Genomic DNA, 22,619 nt, shown 5'->3' with positions numbered 1-22,619 from the left:
GATTTGAGGACAAATCCTTTCCAAGAAGGGGAGGATGATACGGCCATGGAAGCCGTACACCAAAGCTTGTACCTGCATCTGTCTTCAATCAGTATTATGCCCATCAAGATGACTTCCAAATGCTTTGAAACTGCCACAATTATCTTCGTCTTTGAGAGATCTTCGCGTGGGTATCTTACACGCCCCAATCGGAGTTCGGAGGAGAGAGTTATGGACGATTTACTAAAGCCGCGCAGAACAGGCAGGGAGCTCCAGAAGGAACACCCGGGCGGGTGTTTTCACCATGAAAATCACCCGACCGGGTGAAAGTGTTGTGAAGCATTTCCAGATTCCAGAAGAAACACCCGGGCGGGTGTTTTGGACCGCACAATTCACCCGAGACTTAGTTTTTGTAGGCCTTTTTCACATTTTGGGCTCCTAGTATAAATACATTTTTGGTGTCATTTTTCATTCGAGATTAAGATAAGATTGTGATTAAGATATCTCTTTTGTGAGTTTTTCCTCGTTGAGGAATGTATCCAATTCCTTCCTTGAAGGTTGCTTGTCTCAATTTCATAGGTTGATTCAAGTAGAGGTATGCATCTATGGGGTGTTTCCATTGAGTAGTGGAGCCAATGGGTGATAGAGCTATTAAAAGTTGCCTAGGGTTGTTTCCATTCTTTTGGTCAAGGTCCTATGGTCATAACTCTTTTATCACATCATTATATATGACCACGGTTGCCAGACGTCAAGAGTGTCCCTCTCGGCGTGAGCCATGGAGGATAAGAGGGAGGTCATGCCACATACCCAATACAGCTCGAGGGATGGCCAGGGAAGCGAGGAAGAGGGAAGGCTCAGATTTGAGGACAAATCCTTTCCAAGAAGGGGAGGATGATACGGCCATGGAAGCCGTACACCAAAGCTTGTACCTGCATCTGTCTTCAATCAGTATTATGCCCATCAAGATGACTTCCAAATGCTTTGAAACTGCCACAATTATCTTCGTCTTTGAGAGATCTTCGCGTGGGTATCTTACACGCCCCAATCGGAGTTCGGAGGAGAGAGTTATGGACGATTTACTAAAGCCGCGCAGAACAGGCAGGGAGCTCCAGAAGGAACACCCGGGCGGGTGTTTTCACCATGAAAATCACCCGACCGGGTGAAAGTGTTGTGAAGCATTTCCAGATTCCAGAAGAAACACCCGGGCGGGTGTTTTGGACCGCACAATTCACCCGAGACTTAGTTTTTGTGGGCCTTTTTCACATTTTGGGCTCCTAGTATAAATACATTTTTGGTGTCATTTTTCATTCGAGATTAAGATAAGATTGTGATTAAGATATCTCTTTTGTGAGTTTTTCCTCTTTGAGGAATGTATCCAATTCCTTCCTTGAAGGTTGCTTGTCTCAATTTCATAGGTTGATTCAAGTAGAGGTATGCATCAATGGGGTGTATCCATTGAGTAGTGGAGCCAAGGGGTGATAGAGCTATTAAAAGTTGCCTAGGGTTGTTTCCATTCTTTTGGTCAAGGTCCTATGGTCATAACTCTTTTATCTCATCATTATATATGACCACGGTTGCCAGACGTCAAGAGTGTCCCTCTCGGCGTGAGCCATGGAGGATAAGAGGGAGGTCATGCCACATACCCAATACAGCTCGAGGGATGGCCAGGGAAGCGAGGAAGAGGGAAGGCTCAGATTTGAGGACAAATCCTTTCCAAGAAGGGGAGGATGATACGGCCATGGAAGCCGTACACCAAAGCTTGTACCTGCATCTGTCTTCAATCAGTATTATGCCCATCAAGATGACTTCCAAATGCTTTGAAACTGCCACAATTATCTTCGTCTTTGAGAGATCTTCGCGTGGGTATCTTACACGCCCCAATCGGAGTTCGGAGGAGAGAGTTATGGACGATTTACTAAAGCCGCGCAGAACAGGCAGGGAGCTCCAGAAGGAACACCCGGGCGGGTGTTTTCACCATGAAAATCACCCGACCGGGTGAAAGTGTTGTGAAGCATTTCCAGATTCCAGAAGAAACACCCGGGCGGGTGTTTTGGACCGCACAATTCACCCGAGACTTAGTTTTTGTGGGCCTTTTTCACATTTTGGGCTCCTAGTATAAATACATTTTTGGTGTCAATTTTCATTCGAGATTAAGATAAGATTGTGATTAAGATATCTCTTTTGTGAGTTTTTCTCTTTGAGGAATGTATCCAATTCCTTCCTTGAAGGTTGCTTGTCTCAATTTCATAGGTTGATTCAAGTAGAGGTATGCATCAATGGGGTGTATCCATTGAGTAGTGGAGCCAAGGGGTGATAGAGCTCTTAAAAGTTGTCTAGGGTTGTTTCCATTCTTTTGGTCAAGGTCCTATGGTCATAACTCTTTTATCTCATCATTATATATGACCACGGTTGCCAGACGTCAAGAGTGTCCCTCTCGGCGTGAGCCATGGAGGATAAGAGGGAGGTCATGCCACATACCCAATACAGCTCGAGGGATGGCCAGGGAAGCGAGGAAGAGGGAAGGCTCAGATTTGAGGACAAATCCTTTCCAAGAAGGGGAGGATGATACGGCCATGGAAGCCGTACACCAAAGCTTGTACCTGCATCTGTCTTCAATCAGTATTATGCCCATCAAGATGACTTCCAAATGCTTTGAAACTGCCACAATTATCTTCGTCTTTGAGAGATCTTCGCGTGGGTATCTTACACGCCCCAATCGGAGTTCAGAGGAGAGAGTTATGGACGATTTACTAAAGCCGCGCAGAACAGGCAGGGAGCTCCAGAAGGAACACCCGGGCGGGTGTTTTCACCATGAAAATCACCCGACCGGGTGAAAGTGTTGTGAAGCATTTCCAGATTCCAGAAGAAACACCCGGGCGGGTGTTTTGGACCGCACAATTCACCCGAGACTTAGTTTTTGTGGGCCTTTTTCACATTTTGGGCTCCTAGTATAAATACATTTTTGGTGTCAATTTTCATTCGAGATTAAGATAAGATTGTGATTAAGATATCTCTTTTGTGAGTTTTTCTCTTTGAGGAATGTATCCAATTCCTTCCTTGAAGGTTGCTTGTCTCAATTTCATAGGTTGATTCAAGTAGAGGTATGCATCAATGGGGTGTATCCATTGAGTAGTGGAGCCAAGGGGTGATAGAGCTATTAAAAGTTGCCTAGGGTTGTTTCCATTCTTTTGGTCAAGGTCCTATGGTCATAACTCTTTTATCTCATCATTATATATGACCACGGTTGCCAGACGTCAAGAGTGTCCCTCTCGGCGTGAGCCATGGAGGATAAGAGGGAGGTCATGCCACATACCCAATACAGCTCGAGGGATGGCCAGGGAAGCGAGGAAGAGGGAAGGCTCAGATTTGAGGACAAATCCTTTCCAAGAAGGGGAGGATGATACGGCCATGGAAGCCGTACACCAAAGCTTGTACCTGCATCTGTCTTCAATCAGTATTATGCCCATCAAGATGACTTCCAAATGCTTTGAAACTGCCACAATTATCTTCGTCTTTGAGAGATCTTCGCGTGGGTATCTTACACGCCCCAATCGGAGTTCGGAGGAGAGAGTTATGGACGATTTACTAAAGCCGCGCAGAACAGGCAGGGAGCTCCAGAAGGAACACCCGGGCGGGTGTTTTCACCATGAAAATCACCCGACCGGGTGAAAGTGTTGTGAAGCATTTCCAGATTCCAGAAGAAACACCCGGGCGGGTGTTTTGGACCGCACAATTCACCCGAGACTTAGTTTTTGTGGGCCTTTTTCACATTTTGGGCTCCTAGTATAAATACATTTTTGGTGTCATTTTTCATTCGAGATTAAGATAAGATTGTGATTAAGATATCTCTTTTGTGAGTTTTTCCTCTTTGAGGAATGTATCCAATTCCTTCCTTGAAGGTTGCTTGTCTCAATTTCATAGGTTGATTCAAGTAGAGGTATGCATCAATGGGGTGTATCCATTGAGTAGTGGAGCCAAGGGGTGATAGAGCTATTAAAAGTTGCCTAGGGTTGTTTCCATTCTTTTGGTCAAGGTCCTATGGTCATAACTCTTTTATCTCATCATTATATATGACCACGGTTGCCAGACGTCAAGAGTGTCCCTCTCGGCGTGAGCCATGGAGGATAAGAGGGAGGTCATGCCACATACCCAATACAGCTCGAGGGATGGCCAGGGAAGCGAGGAAGAGGGAAGGCTCAGATTTGAGGACAAATCCTTTCCAAGAAGGGGAGGATGATACGGCCATGGAAGCCGTACACCAAAGCTTGTACCTGCATCTGTCTTCAATCAGTATTATGCCCATCAAGATGACTTCCAAATGCTTTGAAACTGCCACAATTATCTTCGTCTTTGAGAGATCTTCGCGTGGGTATCTTACACGCCCCAATCGGAGTTCGGAGGAGAGAGTTATGGACGATTTACTAAAGCCGCGCAGAACAGGCAGGGAGCTCCAGAAGGAACACCCGGGCGGGTGTTTTCACCATGAAAATCACCCGACCGGGTGAAAGTGTTGTGAAGCATTTCCAGATTCCAGAAGAAACACCCGGGCGGGTGTTTTGGACCGCACAATTCACCCGAGACTTAGTTTTTGTGGGCCTTTTTCACATTTTGGGCTCCTAGTATAAATACATTTTTGGTGTCAATTTTCATTCGAGATTAAGATAAGATTGTGATTAAGATATCTCTTTTGTGAGTTTTTCTCTTTGAGGAATGTATCCAATTCCTTCCTTGAAGGTTGCTTGTCTCAATTTCATAGGTTGATTCAAGTAGAGGTATGCATCAATGGGGTGTATCCATTGAGTAGTGGAGCCAAGGGGTGATAGAGCTCTTAAAAGTTGCCTAGGGTTGTTTCCATTCTTTTGGTCAAGGTCCTATGGTCATAACTCTTTTATCTCATCATTATATATGACCACGGTTGCCAGACGTCAAGAGTGTCCCTCTCGGCGTGAGCCATGGAGGATAAGAGGGAGGTCATGCCACATACCCAATACAGCTCGAGGGATGGCCAGGGAAGCGAGGAAGAGGGAAGGCTCAGATTTGAGGACAAATCCTTTCCAAGAAGGGGAGGATGATACGGCCATGGAAGCCGTACACCAAAGCTTGTACCTGCATCTGTCTTCAATCAGTATTATGCCCATCAAGATGACTTCCAAATGCTTTGAAACTGCCACAATTATCTTCGTCTTTGAGAGATCTTCGCGTGGGTATCTTACACGCCCCAATCGGAGTTCGGAGGAGAGAGTTATGGACGATTTACTAAAGCCGCGCAGAACAGGCAGGGAGCTCCAGAAGGAACACCCGGGCGGGTGTTTTCACCATGAAAATCACCCGACCGGGTGAAAGTGTTGTGAAGCATTTCCAGATTCCAGAAGAAACACCCGGGCGGGTGTTTTGGACCGCACAATTCACCCGAGACTTAGTTTTTGTAGGCCTTTTTCACATTTTGGGCTCCTAGTATAAATACATTTTTGGTGTCATTTTTCATTCGAGATTAAGATAAGATTGTGATTAAGATATCTCTTTTGTGAGTTTTTCCTCGTTGAGGAATGTATCCAATTCCTTCCTTGAAGGTTGCTTGTCTCAATTTCATAGGTTGATTCAAGTAGAGGTATGCATCTATGGGGTGTTTCCATTGAGTAGTGGAGCCAATGGGTGATAGAGCTATTAAAAGTTGCCTAGGGTTGTTTCCATTCTTTTGGTCAAGGTCCTATGGTCATAACTCTTTTATCACATCATTATATATGACCACGGTTGCCAGACGTCAAGAGTGTCCCTCTCGGCGTGAGCCATGGAGGATAAGAGGGAGGTCATGCCACATACCCAATACAGCTCGAGGGATGGCCAGGGAAGCGAGGAAGAGGGAAGGCTCAGATTTGAGGACAAATCCTTTCCAAGAAGGGGAGGATGATACGGCCATGGAAGCCGTACACCAAAGCTTGTACCTGCATCTGTCTTCAATCAGTATTATGCCCATCAAGATGACTTCCAAATGCTTTGAAACTGCCACAATTATCTTCGTCTTTGAGAGATCTTCGCGTGGGTATCTTACACGCCCCAATCGGAGTTCGGAGGAGAGAGTTATGGACGATTTACTAAAGCCGCGCAGAACAGGCAGGGAGCTCCAGAAGGAACACCCGGGCGGGTGTTTTCACCATGAAAATCACCCGACCGGGTGAAAGTGTTGTGAAGCATTTCCAGATTCCAGAAGAAACACCCGGGCGGGTGTTTTGGACCGCACAATTCACCCGAGACTTAGTTTTTGTGGGCCTTTTTCACATTTTGGGCTCCTAGTATAAATACATTTTTGGTGTCATTTTTCATTCGAAATTAAGATAAGATTGTGATTAAGATATCTCTTTTGTGAGTTTTTCCTCTTTGAGGAATGTATCCAATTCCTTCCTTGAAGGTTGCTTGTCTCAATTTCATAGGTTGATTCAAGTAGAGGTATGCATCAATGGGGTGTATCCATTGAGTAGTGGAGCCAAGGGGTGATAGAGCTATTAAAAGTTGCCTAGGGTTGTTTCCATTCTTTTGGTCAAGGTCCTATGGTCATAACTCTTTTATCTCATCATTATATATGACCACGGTTGCCAGACGTCAAGAGTGTCCCTCTCGGCGTGAGCCATGGAGGATAAGAGGGAGGTCATGCCACATACCCAATACAGCTCGAGGGATGGCCAGGGAAGCGAGGAAGAGGGAAGGCTCAGATTTGAGGACAAATCCTTTCCAAGAAGGGGAGGATGATACGGCCATGGAAGCCGTACACCAAAGCTTGTACCTGCATCTGTCTTCAATCAGTATTATGCCCATCAAGATGACTTCCAAATGCTTTGAAACTGCCACAATTATCTTCGTCTTTGAGAGATCTTTGCGTGGGTATCTTACACGCCCCAATCGGAGTTCGGAGGAGAGAGTTATGGACGATTTACTAAAGCCGCGCAGAACAGGCAGGGAGCTCCAGAAGGAACACCCGGGCGGGTGTTTTCACCATGAAAATCACCCGACCGGGTGAAAGTGTTGTGAAGCATTTCCAGATTCCAGAAGAAACACCCGGGCGGGTGTTTTGGACCGCACAATTCACCCGAGACTTAGTTTTTGTGGGCCTTTTTCACATTTTGGGCTCCTAGTATAAATACATTTTTGGTGTCAATTTTCATTCGAGATTAAGATAAGATTGTGATTAAGATATCTCTTTTGTGAGTTTTTCTCTTTGAGGAATGTATCCAATTCCTTCCTTGAAGGTTGCTTGTCTCAATTTCATAGGTTGATTCAAGTAGAGGTATGCATCAATGGGGTGTATCCATTGAGTAGTGGAGCCAAGGGGTGATAGAGCTATTAAAAGTTGCCTAGGGTTGTTTCCATTCTTTTGGTCAAGGTCCTATGGTCATAACTCTTTTATCTCATCATTATATATGACCACGGTTGCCAGACGTCAAGAGTGTCCCTCTCGGCGTGAGCCATGGAGGATAAGAGGGAGGTCATGCCACATACCCAATACAGCTCGAGGGATGGCCAGGGAAGCGAGGAAGAGGGAAGGCTCAGATTTGAGGACAAATCCTTTCCAAGAAGGGGAGGATGATACGGCCATGGAAGCCGTACACCAAAGCTTGTACCTGCATCTGTCTTCAATCAGTATTATGCCCATCAAGATGACTTCCAAATGCTTTGAAACTGCCACAATTATCTTCGTCTTTGAGAGATCTTCGCGTGGGTATCTTACACGCCCCAATCGGAGTTCGGAGGAGAGAGTTATGGACGATTTACTAAAGCCGCGCAGAACAGGCAGGGAGCTCCAGAAGGAACACCCGGGCGGGTGTTTTCACCATGAAAATCACCCGACCGGGTGAAAGTGTTGTGAAGCATTTCCAGATTCCAGAAGAAACACCCGGGCGGGTGTTTTGGACCGCACAATTCACCCGAGACTTAGTTTTTGTGGGCCTTTTTCACATTTTGGGCTCCTAGTATAAATACATTTTTGGTGTCATTTTTCATTCGAGATTAAGATAAGATTGTGATTAAGATATCTCTTTTGTGAGTTTTTCCTCTTTGAGGAATGTATCCAATTCCTTCCTTGAAGGTTGCTTGTCTCAATTTCATAGGTTGATTCAAGTAGAGGTATGCATCAATGGGGTGTATCCATTGAGTAGTGGAGCCAAGGGGTGATAGAGCTATTAAAAGTTGCCTAGGGTTGTTTCCATTCTTTTGGTCAAGGTCCTATGGTCATAACTCTTTTATCTCATCATTATATATGACCACGGTTGCCAGACGTCAAGAGTGTCCCTCTCGGCGTGAGCCATGGAGGATAAGAGGGAGGTCATGCCACATACCCAATACAGCTCGAGGGATGGCCAGGGAAGCGAGGAAGAGGGAAGGCTCAGATTTGAGGACAAATCCTTTCCAAGAAGGGGAGGATGATACGGCCATGGAAGCCGTACACCAAAGCTTGTACCTGCATCTGTCTTCAATCAGTATTATGCCCATCAAGATGACTTCCAAATGCTTTGAAACTGCCACAATTATCTTCGTCTTTGAGAGATCTTCGCGTGGGTATCTTACACGCCCCAATCGGAGTTCGGAGGAGAGAGTTATGGACGATTTACTAAAGCCGCGCAGAACAGGCAGGGAGCTCCAGAAGGAACACCCGGGCGGGTGTTTTCACCATGAAAATCACCCGACCGGGTGAAAGTGTTGTGAAGCATTTCCAGATTCCAGAAGAAACACCCGGGCGGGTGTTTTGGACCGCACAATTCACCCGAGACTTAGTTTTTGTGGGCCTTTTTCACATTTTGGGCTCCTAGTATAAATACATTTTTGGTGTCAATTTTCATTCGAGATTAAGATAAGATTGTGATTAAGATATCTCTTTTGTGAGTTTTTCTCTTTGAGGAATGTATCCAATTCCTTCCTTGAAGGTTGCTTGTCTCAATTTCATAGGTTGATTCAAGTAGAGGTATGCATCAATGGGGTGTATCCATTGAGTAGTGGAGCCAAGGGGTGATAGAGCTATTAAAAGTTGCCTAGGGTTGTTTCCATTCTTTTGGTCAAGGTCCTATGGTCATAACTCTTTTATCTCATCATTATATATGACCACGGTTGCCAGACGTCAAGAGTGTCCCTCTCGGCGTGAGCCATGGAGGATAAGAGGGAGGTCATGCCACATACCCAATACAGCTCGAGGGATGGCCAGGGAAGCGAGGAAGAGGGAAGGCTCAGATTTGAGGACAAATCCTTTCCAAGAAGGGGAGGATGATACGGCCATGGAAGCCGTACACCAAAGCTTGTACCTGCATCTGTCTTCAATCAGTATTATGCCCATCAAGATGACTTCCAAATGCTTTGAAACTGCCACAATTATCTTCGTCTTTGAGAGATCTTCGCGTGGGTATCTTACACGCCCCAATCGGAGTTCGGAGGAGAGAGTTATGGACGATTTACTAAAGCCGCGCAGAACAGGCAGGGAGCTCCAGAAGGAACACCCGGGCGGGTGTTTTCACCATGAAAATCACCCGACCGGGTGAAAGTGTTGTGAAGCATTTCCAGATTCCAGAAGAAACACCCGGGCGGGTGTTTTGGACCGCACAATTCACCCGAGACTTAGTTTTTGTGGGCCTTTTTCACATTTTGGGCTCCTAGTATAAATACATTTTTGGTGTCATTTTTCATTCGAGATTAAGATAAGATTGTGATTAAGATATCTCTTTTGTGAGTTTTTCCTCTTTGAGGAATGTATCCAATTCCTTCCTTGAAGGTTGCTTGTCTCAATTTCATAGGTTGATTCAAGTAGAGGTATGCATCAATGGGGTGTATCCATTGAGTAGTGGAGCCAAGGGGTGATAGAGCTATTAAAAGTTGCCTAGGGTTGTTTCCATTCTTTTGGTCAAGGTCCTATGGTCATAACTCTTTTATCTCATCATTATATATGACCACGGTTGCCAGACGTCAAGAGTGTCCCTCTCGGCGTGAGCCATGGAGGATAAGAGGGAGGTCATGCCACATACCCAATACAGCTCGAGGGATGGCCAGGGAAGCGAGGAAGAGGGAAGGCTCAGATTTGAGGACAAATCCTTTCCAAGAAGGGGAGGATGATACGGCCATGGAAGCCGTACACCAAAGCTTGTACCTGCATCTGTCTTCAATCAGTATTATGCCCATCAAGATGACTTCCAAATGCTTTGAAACTGCCACAATTATCTTCGTCTTTGAGAGATCTTCGCGTGGGTATCTTACACGCCCCAATCGGAGTTCGGAGGAGAGAGTTATGGACGATTTACTAAAGCCGCGCAGAACAGGCAGGGAGCTCCAGAAGGAACACCCGGGCGGGTGTTTTCACCATGAAAATCACCCGACCGGGTGAAAGTGTTGTGAAGCATTTCCAGATTCCAGAAGAAACACCCGGGCGGGTGTTTTGGACCGCACAATTCACCCGAGACTTAGTTTTTGTGGGCCTTTTTCACATTTTGGGCTCCTAGTATAAATACATTTTTGGTGTCAATTTTCATTCGAGATTAAGATAAGATTGTGATTAAGATATCTCTTTTGTGAGTTTTTCTCTTTGAGGAATGTATCCAATTCCTTCCTTGAAGGTTGCTTGTCTCAATTTCATAGGTTGATTCAAGTAGAGGTATGCATCAATGGGGTGTATCCATTGAGTAGTGGAGCCAAGGGGTGATAGAGCTATTAAAAGTTGCCTAGGGTTGTTTCCATTCTTTTGGTCAAGGTCCTATGGTCATAACTCTTTTATCTCATCATTATATATGACCACGGTTGCCAGACGTCAAGAGTGTCCCTCTCGGCGTGAGCCATGGAGGATAAGAGGGAGGTCATGCCACATACCCAATACAGCTCGAGGGATGGCCAGGGAAGCGAGGAAGAGGGAAGGCTCAGATTTGAGGACAAATCCTTTCCAAGAAGGGGAGGATGATACGGCCATGGAAGCCGTACACCAAAGCTTGTACCTGCATCTGTCTTCAATCAGTATTATGCCCATCAAGATGACTTCCAAATGCTTTGAAACTGCCACAATTATCTTCGTCTTTGAGAGATCTTCGCGTGGGTATCTTACACGCCCCAATCGGAGTTCGGAGGAGAGAGTTATGGACGATTTACTAAAGCCGCGCAGAACAGGCAGGGAGCTCCAGAAGGAACACCCGGGCGGGTGTTTTCACCATGAAAATCACCCGACCGGGTGAAAGTGTTGTGAAGCATTTCCAGATTCCAGAAGAAACACCCGGGCGGGTGTTTTGGACCGCACAATTCACCCGAGACTTAGTTTTTGTGGGCCTTTTTCACATTTTGGGCTCCTAGTATAAATACATTTTTGGTGTCATTTTTCATTCGAGATTAAGATAAGATTGTGATTAAGATATCTCTTTTGTGAGTTTTTCCTCTTTGAGGAATGTATCCAATTCCTTCCTTGAAGGTTGCTTGTCTCAATTTCATAGGTTGATTCAAGTAGAGGTATGCATCAATGGGGTGTATCCATTGAGTAGTGGAGCCAAGGGGTGATAGAGCTATTAAAAGTTGCCTAGGGTTGTTTCCATTCTTTTGGTCAAGGTCCTATGGTCATAACTCTTTTATCTCATCATTATATATGACCACGGTTGCCAGACGTCAAGAGTGTCCCTCTCGGCGTGAGCCATGGAGGATAAGAGGGAGGTCATGCCACATACCCAATACAGCTCGAGGGATGGCCAGGGAAGCGAGGAAGAGGGAAGGCTCAGATTTGAGGACAAATCCTTTCCAAGAAGGGGAGGATGATACGGCCATGGAAGCCGTACACCAAAGCTTGTACCTGCATCTGTCTTCAATCAGTATTATGCCCATCAAGATGACTTCCAAATGCTTTGAAACTGCCACAATTATCTTCGTCTTTGAGAGATCTTCGCGTGGGTATCTTACACGCCCCAATCGGAGTTCGGAGGAGAGAGTTATGGACGATTTACTAAAGCCGCGCAGAACAGGCAGGGAGCTCCAGAAGGAACACCCGGGCGGGTGTTTTCACCATGAAAATCACCCGACCGGGTGAAAGTGTTGTGAAGCATTTCCAGATTCCAGAAGAAACACCCGGGCGGGTGTTTTGGACCGCACAATTCACCCGAGACTTAGTTTTTGTGGGCCTTTTTCACATTTTGGGCTCCTAGTATAAATACATTTTTGGTGTCAATTTTCATTCGAGATTAAGATAAGATTGTGATTAAGATATCTCTTTTGTGAGTTTTTCTCTTTGAGGAATGTATCCAATTCCTTCCTTGAAGGTTGCTTGTCTCAATTTCATAGGTTGATTCAAGTAGAGGTATGCATCAATGGGGTGTATCCATTGAGTAGTGGAGCCAAGGGGTGATAGAGCTATTAAAAGTTGCCTAGGGTTGTTTCCATTCTTTTGGTCAAGGTCCTATGGTCATAACTCTTTTATCTCATCATTATATATGACCACGGTTGCCAGACGTCAAGAGTGTCCCTCTCGGCGTGAGCCATGGAGGATAAGAGGGAGGTCATGCCACATACCCAATACAGCTCGAGGGATGGCCAGGGAAGCGAGGAAGAGGGAAGGCTCAGATTTGAGGACAAATCCTTTCCAAGAAGGGGAGGATGATACGGCCATGGAAGCCGTACACCAAAGCTTGTACCTGCATCTGTCTTCAATCAGTATTATGCCCATCAAGATGACTTCCAAATGCTTTGAAACTGCCACAATTATCTTCGTCTTTGAGAGATCTTCGCGTGGGTGGGTATCTTACACGCCCCAATCGGAGTTCGGAGGAGAGAGTTATGGACGATTTACTAAAGCCGCGCAGAACAGGCAGGGAGCTCCAGAAGGAACACCCGGGCGGGTGTTTTCACCATGAAAATCACCCGACCGGGTGAAAGTGTTGTGAAGCATTTCCAGATTCCAGAAGAAACACCCGGGCGGGTGTTTTGGACCGCACAATTCACCCGAGACTTAGTTTTTGTGGGCCTTTTTCACATTTTGGGCTCCTAGTATAAATACATTTTTGGTGTCATTTTTCATTCGAGATTAAGATAAGATTGTGATTAAGATATCTCTTTTGTGAGTTTTTCCTCTTTGAGGAATGTATCCAATTCCTTCCTTGAAGGTTGCTTGTCTCAATTTCATAGGTTGATTCAAGTAGAGGTATGCATCAATGGGGTGTATCCATTGAGTAGTGGAGCCAAGGGGTGATAGAGCTATTAAAAGTTGCCTAGGGTTGTTTCCATTCTTTTGGTCAAGGTCCTATGGTCATAACTCTTTTATCTCATCATTATATATGACCACGGTTGCCAGACGTCAAGAGTGTCCCTCTCGGCGTGAGCCATGGAGGATAAGAGGGAGGTCATGCCACATACCCAATACAGCTCGAGGGATGGCCAGGGAAGCGAGGAAGAGGGAAGGCTCAGATTTGAGGACAAATCCTTTCCAAGAAGGGGAGGATGATACGGCCATGGAAGCCGTACACCAAAGCTTGTACCTGCATCTGTCTTCAATCAGTATTATGCCCATCAAGATGACTTCCAAATGCTTTGAAACTGCCACAATTATCTTCGTCTTTGAGAGATCTTCGCGTGGGTATCTTACACGCCCCAATCGGAGTTCGGAGGAGAGAGTTATGGACGATTTACTAAAGCCGCGCAGAACAGGCAGGGAGCTCCAGAAGGAACACCCGGGCGGGTGTTTTCACCATGAAAATCACCCGACCGGGTGAAAGTGTTGTGAAGCATTTCCAGATTCCAGAAGAAACACCCGGGCGGGTGTTTTGGACCGCACAATTCACCCGAGACTTAGTTTTTGTGGGCCTTTTTCACATTTTGGGCTCCTAGTATAAATACATTTTTGGTGTCAATTTTCATTCGAGATTAAGATAAGATTGTGATTAAGATATCTCTTTTGTGAGTTTTTCTCTTTGAGGAATGTATCCAATTCCTTCCTTGAAGGTTGCTTGTCTCAATTTCATAGGTTGATTCAAGTAGAGGTATGCATCAATGGGGTGTATCCATTGAGTAGTGGAGCCAAGGGGTGATAGAGCTATTAAAAGTTGCCTAGGGTTGTTTCCATTCTTTTGGTCAAGGTCCTATGGTCATAACTCTTTTATCTCATCATTATATATGACCACGGTTGCCAGACGTCAAGAGTGTCCCTCTCGGCGTGAGCCATGGAGGATAAGAGGGAGGTCATGCCACATACCCAATACAGCTCGAGGGATGGCCAGGGAAGCGAGGAAGAGGGAAGGCTCAGATTTGAGGACAAATCCTTTCCAAGAAGGGGAGGATGATACGGCCATGGAAGCCGTACACCAAAGCTTGTACCTGCATCTGTCTTCAATCAGTATTATGCCCATCAAGATGACTTCCAAATGCTTTGAAACTGCCACAATTATCTTCGTCTTTGAGAGATCTTCGCGTGGGTATCTTACACGCCCCAATCGGAGTTCGGAGGAGAGAGTTATGGACGATTTACTAAAGCCGCGCAGAACAGGCAGGGAGCTCCAGAAGGAACACCCGGGCGGGTGTTTTCACCATGAAAATCACCCGACCGGGTGAAAGTGTTGTGAAGCATTTCCAGATTCCAGAAGAAACACCCGGGCGGGTGTTTTGGACCGCACAATTCACCCGAGACTTAGTTTTTGTAGGCCTTTTTCACATTTTGGGCTCCTAGTATAAATACATTTTTGGTGTCATTTTTCATTCGAGATTAAGATAAGATTGTGATTAAGATATCTCTTTTGTGAGTTTTTCCTCGTTGAGGAATGTATCCAATTCCTTCCTTGAAGGTTGCTTGTCTCAATTTCATAGGTTGATTCAAGTAGAGGTATGCATCTATGGGGTGTTTCCATTGAGTAGTGGAGCCAATGGGTGATAGAGCTATTAAAAGTTGCCTAGGGTTGTTTCCATTCTTTTGGTCAAGGTCCTATGGTCATAACTCTTTTATCACATCATTATATATGACCACGGTTGCCAGACGTCAAGAGTGTCCCTCTCGGCGTGAGCCATGGAGGATAAGAGGGAGGTCATGCCACATACCCAATACAGCTCGAGGGATGGCCAGGGAAGCGAGGAAGAGGGAAGGCTCAGATTTGAGGACAAATCCTTTCCAAGAAGGGGAGGATGATACGGCCATGGAAGCCGTACACCAAAGCTTGTACCTGCATCTGTCTTCAATCAGTATTATGCCCATCAAGATGACTTCCAAATGCTTTGAAACTACCACAATTATCTTCGTCTTTGAGAGATCTTCGCGTGGGTATCTTACACGCCCCAATCGGAGTTCGGAGGAGAGAGTTATGGACGATTTACTAAAGCCGCGCAGAACAGGCAGGGAGCTCCAGAAGGAACACCCGGGCGGGTGTTTTCACCATGAAAATCACCCGACCGGGTGAAAGTGTTGTGAAGCATTTCCAGATTCCAGAAGAAACACCCGGGCGGGTGTTTTGGACCGCACAATTCACCCGAGACTTAGTTTTTGTGGGCCTTTTTCACATTTTGGGCTCCTAGTATAAATACATTTTTGGTGTCATTTTTCATTCGAGATTAAGATAAGATTGTGATTAAGATATCTCTTTTGTGAGTTTTTCCTCTTTGAGGAATGTATCCAATTCCTTCCTTGAAGGTTGCTTGTCTCAATTTCATAGGTTGATTCAAGTAGAGGTATGCATCAATGGGGTGTATCCATTGAGTAGTGGAGCCAAGGGGTGATAGAGCTATTAAAAGTTGCCTAGGGTTGTTTCCATTCTTTTGGTCAAGGTCCTATGGTCATAACTCTTTTATCTCATCATTATATATGACCACGGTTGCCAGACGTCAAGAGTGTCCCTCTCGGCGTGAGCCATGGAGGATAAGAGGGAGGTCATGCCACATACCCAATACAGCTCGAGGGATGGCCAGGGAAGCGAGGAAGAGGGAAGGCTCAGATTTGAGGACAAATCCTTTCCAAGAAGGGGAGGATGATACGGCCATGGAAGCCGTACACCAAAGCTTGTACCTGCATCTGTCTTCAATCAGTATTATGCCCATCAAGATGACTTCCAAATGCTTTGAAACTGCCACAATTATCTTCGTCTTTGAGAGATCTTCGCGTGGGTATCTTACACGCCCCAATCGGAGTTCGGAGGAGAGAGTTATGGACGATTTACTAAAGCCGCGCAGAACAGGCAGGGAGCTCCAGAAGGAACACCCGGGCGGGTGTTTTCACCATGAAAATCACCCGACCGGGTGAAAGTGTTGTGAAGCATTTCCAGATTCCAGAAGAAACACCCGGGCGGGTGTTTTGGACCGCACAATTCACCCGAGACTTAGTTTTTGTGGGCCTTTTTCACATTTTGGGCTCCTAGTATAAATACATTTTTGATGTCAATTTTCATTCGAGATTAAGATAAGATTGTGATTAAGATATCTCTTTTGTGAGTTTTTCTCTTTGAGGAATGTATCCAATTCCTTCCTTGAAGGTTGCTTGTCTCAATTTCATAGGTTGATTCAAGTAGAGGTATGCATCAATGGGGTGTATCCATTGAGTAGTGGAGCCAAGGGGTGATAGAGCTATTAAAAGTTGCCTAGGGTTGTTTCCATTCTTTTGGTCAAGGTCCTATGGTCATAACTCTTTTATCTCATCATTATATATGACCACGGTTGCCAGACGTCAAGAGTGTCCCTCTCGGCGTGAGCCATGGAGGATAAGAGGGAGGTCATGCCACATACCCAATACAGCTCGAGGGATGGCCAGGGAAGCGAGGAAGAGGGAAGGCTCAGATTTGAGGACAAATCCTTTCCAAGAAGGGGAGGATGATACGGCCATGGAAGCCGTACACCAAAGCTTGTACCTGCATCTGTCTTCAATCAGTATTATGCCCATCAAGATGACTTCCAAATGCTTTGAAACTGCCACAATTATCTTCGTCTTTGAGAGATCTTCGCGTGGGTATCTTACACGCCCCAATCGGAGTTCGGAGGAGAGAGTTATGGACGATTTACTAAAGCCGCGCAGAACAGGCAGGGAGCTCCAGAAGGAACACCCGGGCGGGTGTTTTCACCATGAAAATCACCCGACCGGGTGAAAGTGTTGTGAAGCATTTCCAGATTCCAGAAGAAACACCCGGGCGGGTGTTTTGGACCGCACAATTCACCCGAGACTTAGTTTTTGTGGGCCTTTTTCACATTTTGGGCTCCTAGTATAAATACATTTTTGGTGTCAATTTTCATTCGAGATTAAGATAAGATTGTGATTAAGATATCTCTTTTGTGAGTTTTTCCTCTTTGAGGAATGTATCCAATTCCTTCCTTGAAGGTTGCTTGTCTCAATTTCATAGGTTGATTCAAGTAGAGGTATGCATCAATGGGGTGTATCCATTGAGTAGTGGAGCCAAGGGGTGATAGAGCTATTAAAAGTTGCCTAGGGTTGTTTCCATTCTTTTGGTCAAGGTCCTATGGTCATAACTCTTTTATCTCATCATTATATATGACCACGGTTGCCAGACGTCAAGAGTGTCCCTCTCGGCGTGAGCCATGGAGGATAAGAGGGAGGTCATGCCACATACCCAATACAGCTCGAGGGATGGCCAGGGAAGCGAGGAAGAGGGAAGGCTCAGATTTGAGGACAAATCCTTTCCAAGAAGGGGAGGATGATACGGCCATGGAAGCCGTACACCAAAGCTTGTACCTGCATCTGTCTTCAATCAGTATTATGCCCATCAAGATGACTTCCAAATGCTTTGAAACTGCCACAATTATCTTCGTCTTTGAGAGATCTTCGCGTGGGTATCTTACACGCCCCAATCGGAGTTCGGAGGAGAGAGTTATGGACGATTTACTAAAGCCGCGCAGAACAGGCAGGGAGCTCCAGAAGGAACACCCGGGCGGGTGTTTTCACCATGAAAATCACCCGACCGGGTGAAAGTGTTGTGAAGCATTTCCAGATTCCAGAAGAAACACCCGGGCGGGTGTTTTGGACCGCACAATTCACCCGAGACTTAGTTTTTGTGGGCCTTTTTCACATTTTGGGCTCCTAGTATAAATACATTTTTGGTGTCAATTTTCATTCGAGATTAAGATAAGATTGTGATTAAGATATCTCTTTTGTGAGTTTTTCCTCTTTGAGGAATGTATCCAATTCCTTCCTTGAAGGTTGCTTGTCTCAATTTCATAGGTTGATTCAAGTAGAGGTATGCATCAATGGGGTGTTTTCACCATGAAAATCACCCGACCGGGTGAAAGTGTTGTGAAGCATTTCCAGATTCCAGAAGAAACACCCGGGCGGGTGTTTTGGACCGCACAATTCACCCGAGACTTAGTTTTTGTGGGCGTTTTTCACATTTTGGGCTCCTAGTATAAATACATTTTTGGTGTCATTTTTCATTCGAGATTAAGATAAGATTGTGATTAAGATATCTCTTTTGTGAGTTTTTCCTCTTTGAGGAATGTATCCAATTCCTTCCTTGAAGGTTGCTTGTCTCAATTACTAAAGCCGCGCAGAACAGGCAGGGAGCTCCAGAAGGAACACCCGGGCGGGTGTTTTCACCATGAAAATCACCCGACCGGGTGAAAGTGTTGTGAAGCATTTCCAGATTCCAGAAGAAACACCCGGGCGGGTGTTTTGGACCGCACAATTCACCCGAGACTTAGTTTTTGTGGGCGTTTTTCACATTTTGGGCTCCTAGTATAAATACATTTTTGGTGTCATTTTTCATTCGAGATTAAGATAAGATTGTGATTAAGATATCTCTTTTGTGAGTTTTTCCTCTTTGAGGAATGTATCCAATTTCTTCCTTGAAGGTTGCTTGTCTCAATTTCATAGGTTGATTCAAGTAGAGGTATGCATCAATGGGGTGTATCCATTGAGTAGTGGAGCCAAGGGGTGATAGAGCTATTAAAAGTTGCCTAGGGTTGTTTCCATTCTTTTGGTCAAGGTCCTATGGTCATAACTCTTTTATCTCATCATTATATATGACCACGGTTGCCAGACGTCAAGAGTGTCCCTCTCGGCGTGAGCCATGGAGGATAAGAGGGAGGTCATGCCACATACCCAATACAGCTCGAGGGATGGCCAGGGAAGCGAGGAAGAGGGAAGGCTCAGATTTGAGGACAAATCCTTTCCAAGAAGGGGAGGATGATACGGCCATGGAAGCCGTACACCAAAGCTTGTACCTGCATCTGTCTTCAATCAGTATTATGCCCATCAAGATGACTTCCAAATGCTTTGAAACTGCCACAATTATCTTCGTCTTTGAGAGATCTTCGCGTGGGTATCTTACACGCCCCAATCGGAGTTCGGAGGAGAGAGTTATGGACGATTTACTAAAGCCGCGCAGAACAGGCAGGGAGCTCCAGAAGGAACACCCGGGCGGGTGTTTTCACCATGAAAATCACCCGACCGGGTGAAAGTGTTGTGAAGCATTTCCAGATTCCAGAAGAAACACCCGGGCGGGTGTTTTGGACCGCACAATTCACCCGAGACTTAGTTTTTGTGGGCCTTTTTCACATTTTGGGCTCCTAGTATAAATACATTTTTGGTGTCAATTTTCATTCGAGATTAAGATAAGATTGTGATTAAGATATCTCTTTTGTGAGTTTTTCCTCTTTGAGGAATGTATCCAATTCCTTCCTTGAAGGTTGCTTGTCTCAATTTCATAGGTTGATTCAAGTAGAGGTATGCATCAATGGGGTGTATCCATTGAGTAGTGGAGCCAAGGGGTGATAGAGCTATTAAAAGTTGCCTAGGGTTGTTTCCATTCTTTTGGTCAAGGTCCTATGGTCATAACTCTTTTATCTCATCATTATATATGACCACGGTTGCCAGACGTCAAGAGTGTCCCTCTCGGCGTGAGCCATGGAGGATAAGAGGGAGGTCATGCCACATACCCAATACAGCTCGAGGGATGGCCAGGGAAGCGAGGAAGAGGGAAGGCTCAGATTTGAGGACAAATCCTTTCCAAGAAGGGGAGGATGATACGACCATGGAAGCCGTACACCAAAGCTTGTACCTGCATCTGTCTTCAATCAGTATTATGCCCATCAAGATGACTTCCAAATGCTTTGAAACTGCCACAATTATCTTCGTCTTTGAGAGATCTTCGCGTGGGTATCTTACACGCCCCAATCGGAGTTCGGAGGAGAGAGTTATGGACGATTTACTAAAGCCGCGCAGAACAGGCAGGGAGCTCCAGAAGGAACACCCGGGCGGGTGTTTTCACCATGAAAATCACCCGACCGGGTGAAAGTGTTGTGAAGCATTTCCAGATTCCAGAAGAAACACCCGGGCGGGTGTTTTGGACCGCACAATTCACCCGAGACTTAGTTTTTGTGGGCCTTTTTCACATTTTGGGCTCCTAGTATAAATACATTTTTGGTGTCAATTTTCATTCGAGATTAAGATAAGATTGTGATTAAGATATCTCTTTTGTGAGTTTTTCCTCTTTGAGGAATGTATCCAATTCCTTCCTTGAAGGTTGCTTGTCTCAATTTCATAGGTTGATTCAAGTAGAGGTATGCATCAATGGGGTGTATCCATTGAGTAGTGGAGCCAAGGGGTGATAGAGCTATTAAAAGTTGCCTAGGGTTGTTTCCATTCTTTTGGTCAAGGTCCTATGGTCATAACTCTTTTATCTCATCATTATATATGACCACGGTTGCCAGACGTCAAGAGTGTCCCTCTCGGCGTGAGCCATGGAGGATAAGAGGGAGGTCATGCCACATACCCAATACAGCTCGAGGGATGGCCAGGGAAGCGAGGAAGAGGGAAGGCTCAGATTTGAGGACAAATCCTTTCCAAGAAGGGGAGGATGATACGGCCATGGAAGCCGTACACCAAAGCTTGTACCTGCATCTGTCTTCAATCAGTATTATGCCCATCAAGATGACTTCCAAATGCTTTGAAACTGCCACAATTATCTTCGTCTTTGAGAGATCTTCGCGTGGGTATCTTACACGCCCCAATCGGAGTTCGGAGGAGAGAGTTATGGACGATTTACTAAAGCCGCGCAGAACAGGCAGGGAGCTCCAGAAGGAACACCCGGGCGGGTGTTTTCACCATGAAAATCACCCGACCGGGTGAAAGTGTTGTGAAGCATTTCCAGATTCCAGAAGAAACACCCGGGCGGGTGTTTTGGACCGCACAATTCACCCGAGACTTAGTTTTTGTGGGCCTTTTTCACATTTTGGGCTCCTAGTATAAATACATTTTTGGTGTCAATTTTCATTCGAGATTAAGATAAGATTGTGATTAAGATATCTCTTTTGTGAGTTTTTCCTCTTTGAGGAATGTATCCAATTCCTTCCTTGAAGGTTGCTTGTCTCAATTTCATAGGTTGATTCAAGTAGAGGTATGCATCAATGGGGTGTATCCATTGAGTAGTGGAGCCAAGGGGTGATAGAGCTATTAAAAGTTGCCTAGGGTTGTTTCCATTCTTTTGGTCAAGGTCCTATGGTCATAACTCTTTTATCTCATCATTATATATGACCACGGTTGCCAGACGTCAAGAGTGTCCCTCTCGGCGTGAGCCATGGAGGATAAGAGGGAGGTCATGCCACATACCCAATACAGCTCGAGGGATGGCCAGGGAAGCGAGGAAGAGGGAAGGCTCAGATTTGAGGACAAATCCTTTCCAAGAAGGGGAGGATGATACGGCCATGGAAGCCGTACACCAAAGCTTGTACCTGCATCTGTCTTCAATCAGTATTATGCCCATCAAGATGACTTCCAAATGCTTTGAAACTGCCACAATTATCTTCGTCTTTGAGAGATCTTCGCGTGGGTATCTTACACGCCCCAATCGGAGTTCGGAGGAGAGAGTTATGGACGATTTACTAAAGCCGCGCAGAACAGGCAGGGAGCTCCAGAAGGAACACCCGGGCGGGTGTTTTCACCATGAAAATCACCCGACCGGGTGAAAGTGTTGTGAAGCATTTCCAGATTCCAGAAGAAACACCCGGGCGGGTGTTTTGGACCGCACAATTCACCCGAGACTTAGTTTTTGTGGACGTTTTTCACATTTTGGGCTCCTAGTATAAATACATTTTTGGTGTCATTTTTCATTCGAGATTAAGATAAGATTGTGATTAAGATATCTCTTTTGTGAGTTTTTCCTCTTTGAGGAATGTATCCAATTCCTTCCTTGAAGGTTGCTTGTCTCAATTTCATAGGTTGATTCAAGTAGAGGTATGCATCAATGGGGTGTTTTCACCATGAAAATCACCCGACCGGGTGAAAGTGTTGTGAAGCATTTCCAGATTCCAGAAGAAACACCCGGGCGGGTGTTTTGGACCGCACAATTCACCCGAGACTTAGTTTTTGTGGGCGTTTTTCACATTTTGGGCTCCTAGTATAAATACATTTTTGGTGTCATTTTTCATTCGAGATTAAGATAAGATTGTGATTAAGATATCTCTTTTGTGAGTTTTTCCTCTTTGAGGAATGTATCCAATTCCTTCCTTGAAGGTTGCTTGTCTCAATTACTAAAGCCGCGCAGAACAGGCAGGGAGCTCCAGAAGGAACACCCGGGCGGGTGTTTTCACCATGAAAATCACCCGACCGGGTGAAAGTGTTGTGAAGCATTTCCAGATTCCAGAAGAAACACCCGGGCGGGTGTTTTGGACCGCACAATTCACCCGAGACTTAGTTTTTGTGGGCGTTTTTCACATTTTGGGCTCCTAGTATAAAT

The sequence above is a fragment of the Salvia hispanica genome, chromosome 6, assembly GCF_029641045.1.
Source record: "Salvia hispanica isolate PSC_SH4W2 chromosome 6, Shi_PSC_v1, whole genome shotgun sequence".
NCBI lineage: Eukaryota > Viridiplantae > Streptophyta > Magnoliopsida > Lamiales > Lamiaceae > Salvia > Salvia hispanica.
Note: the sequence above shows the minus strand (reverse complement) of the source record.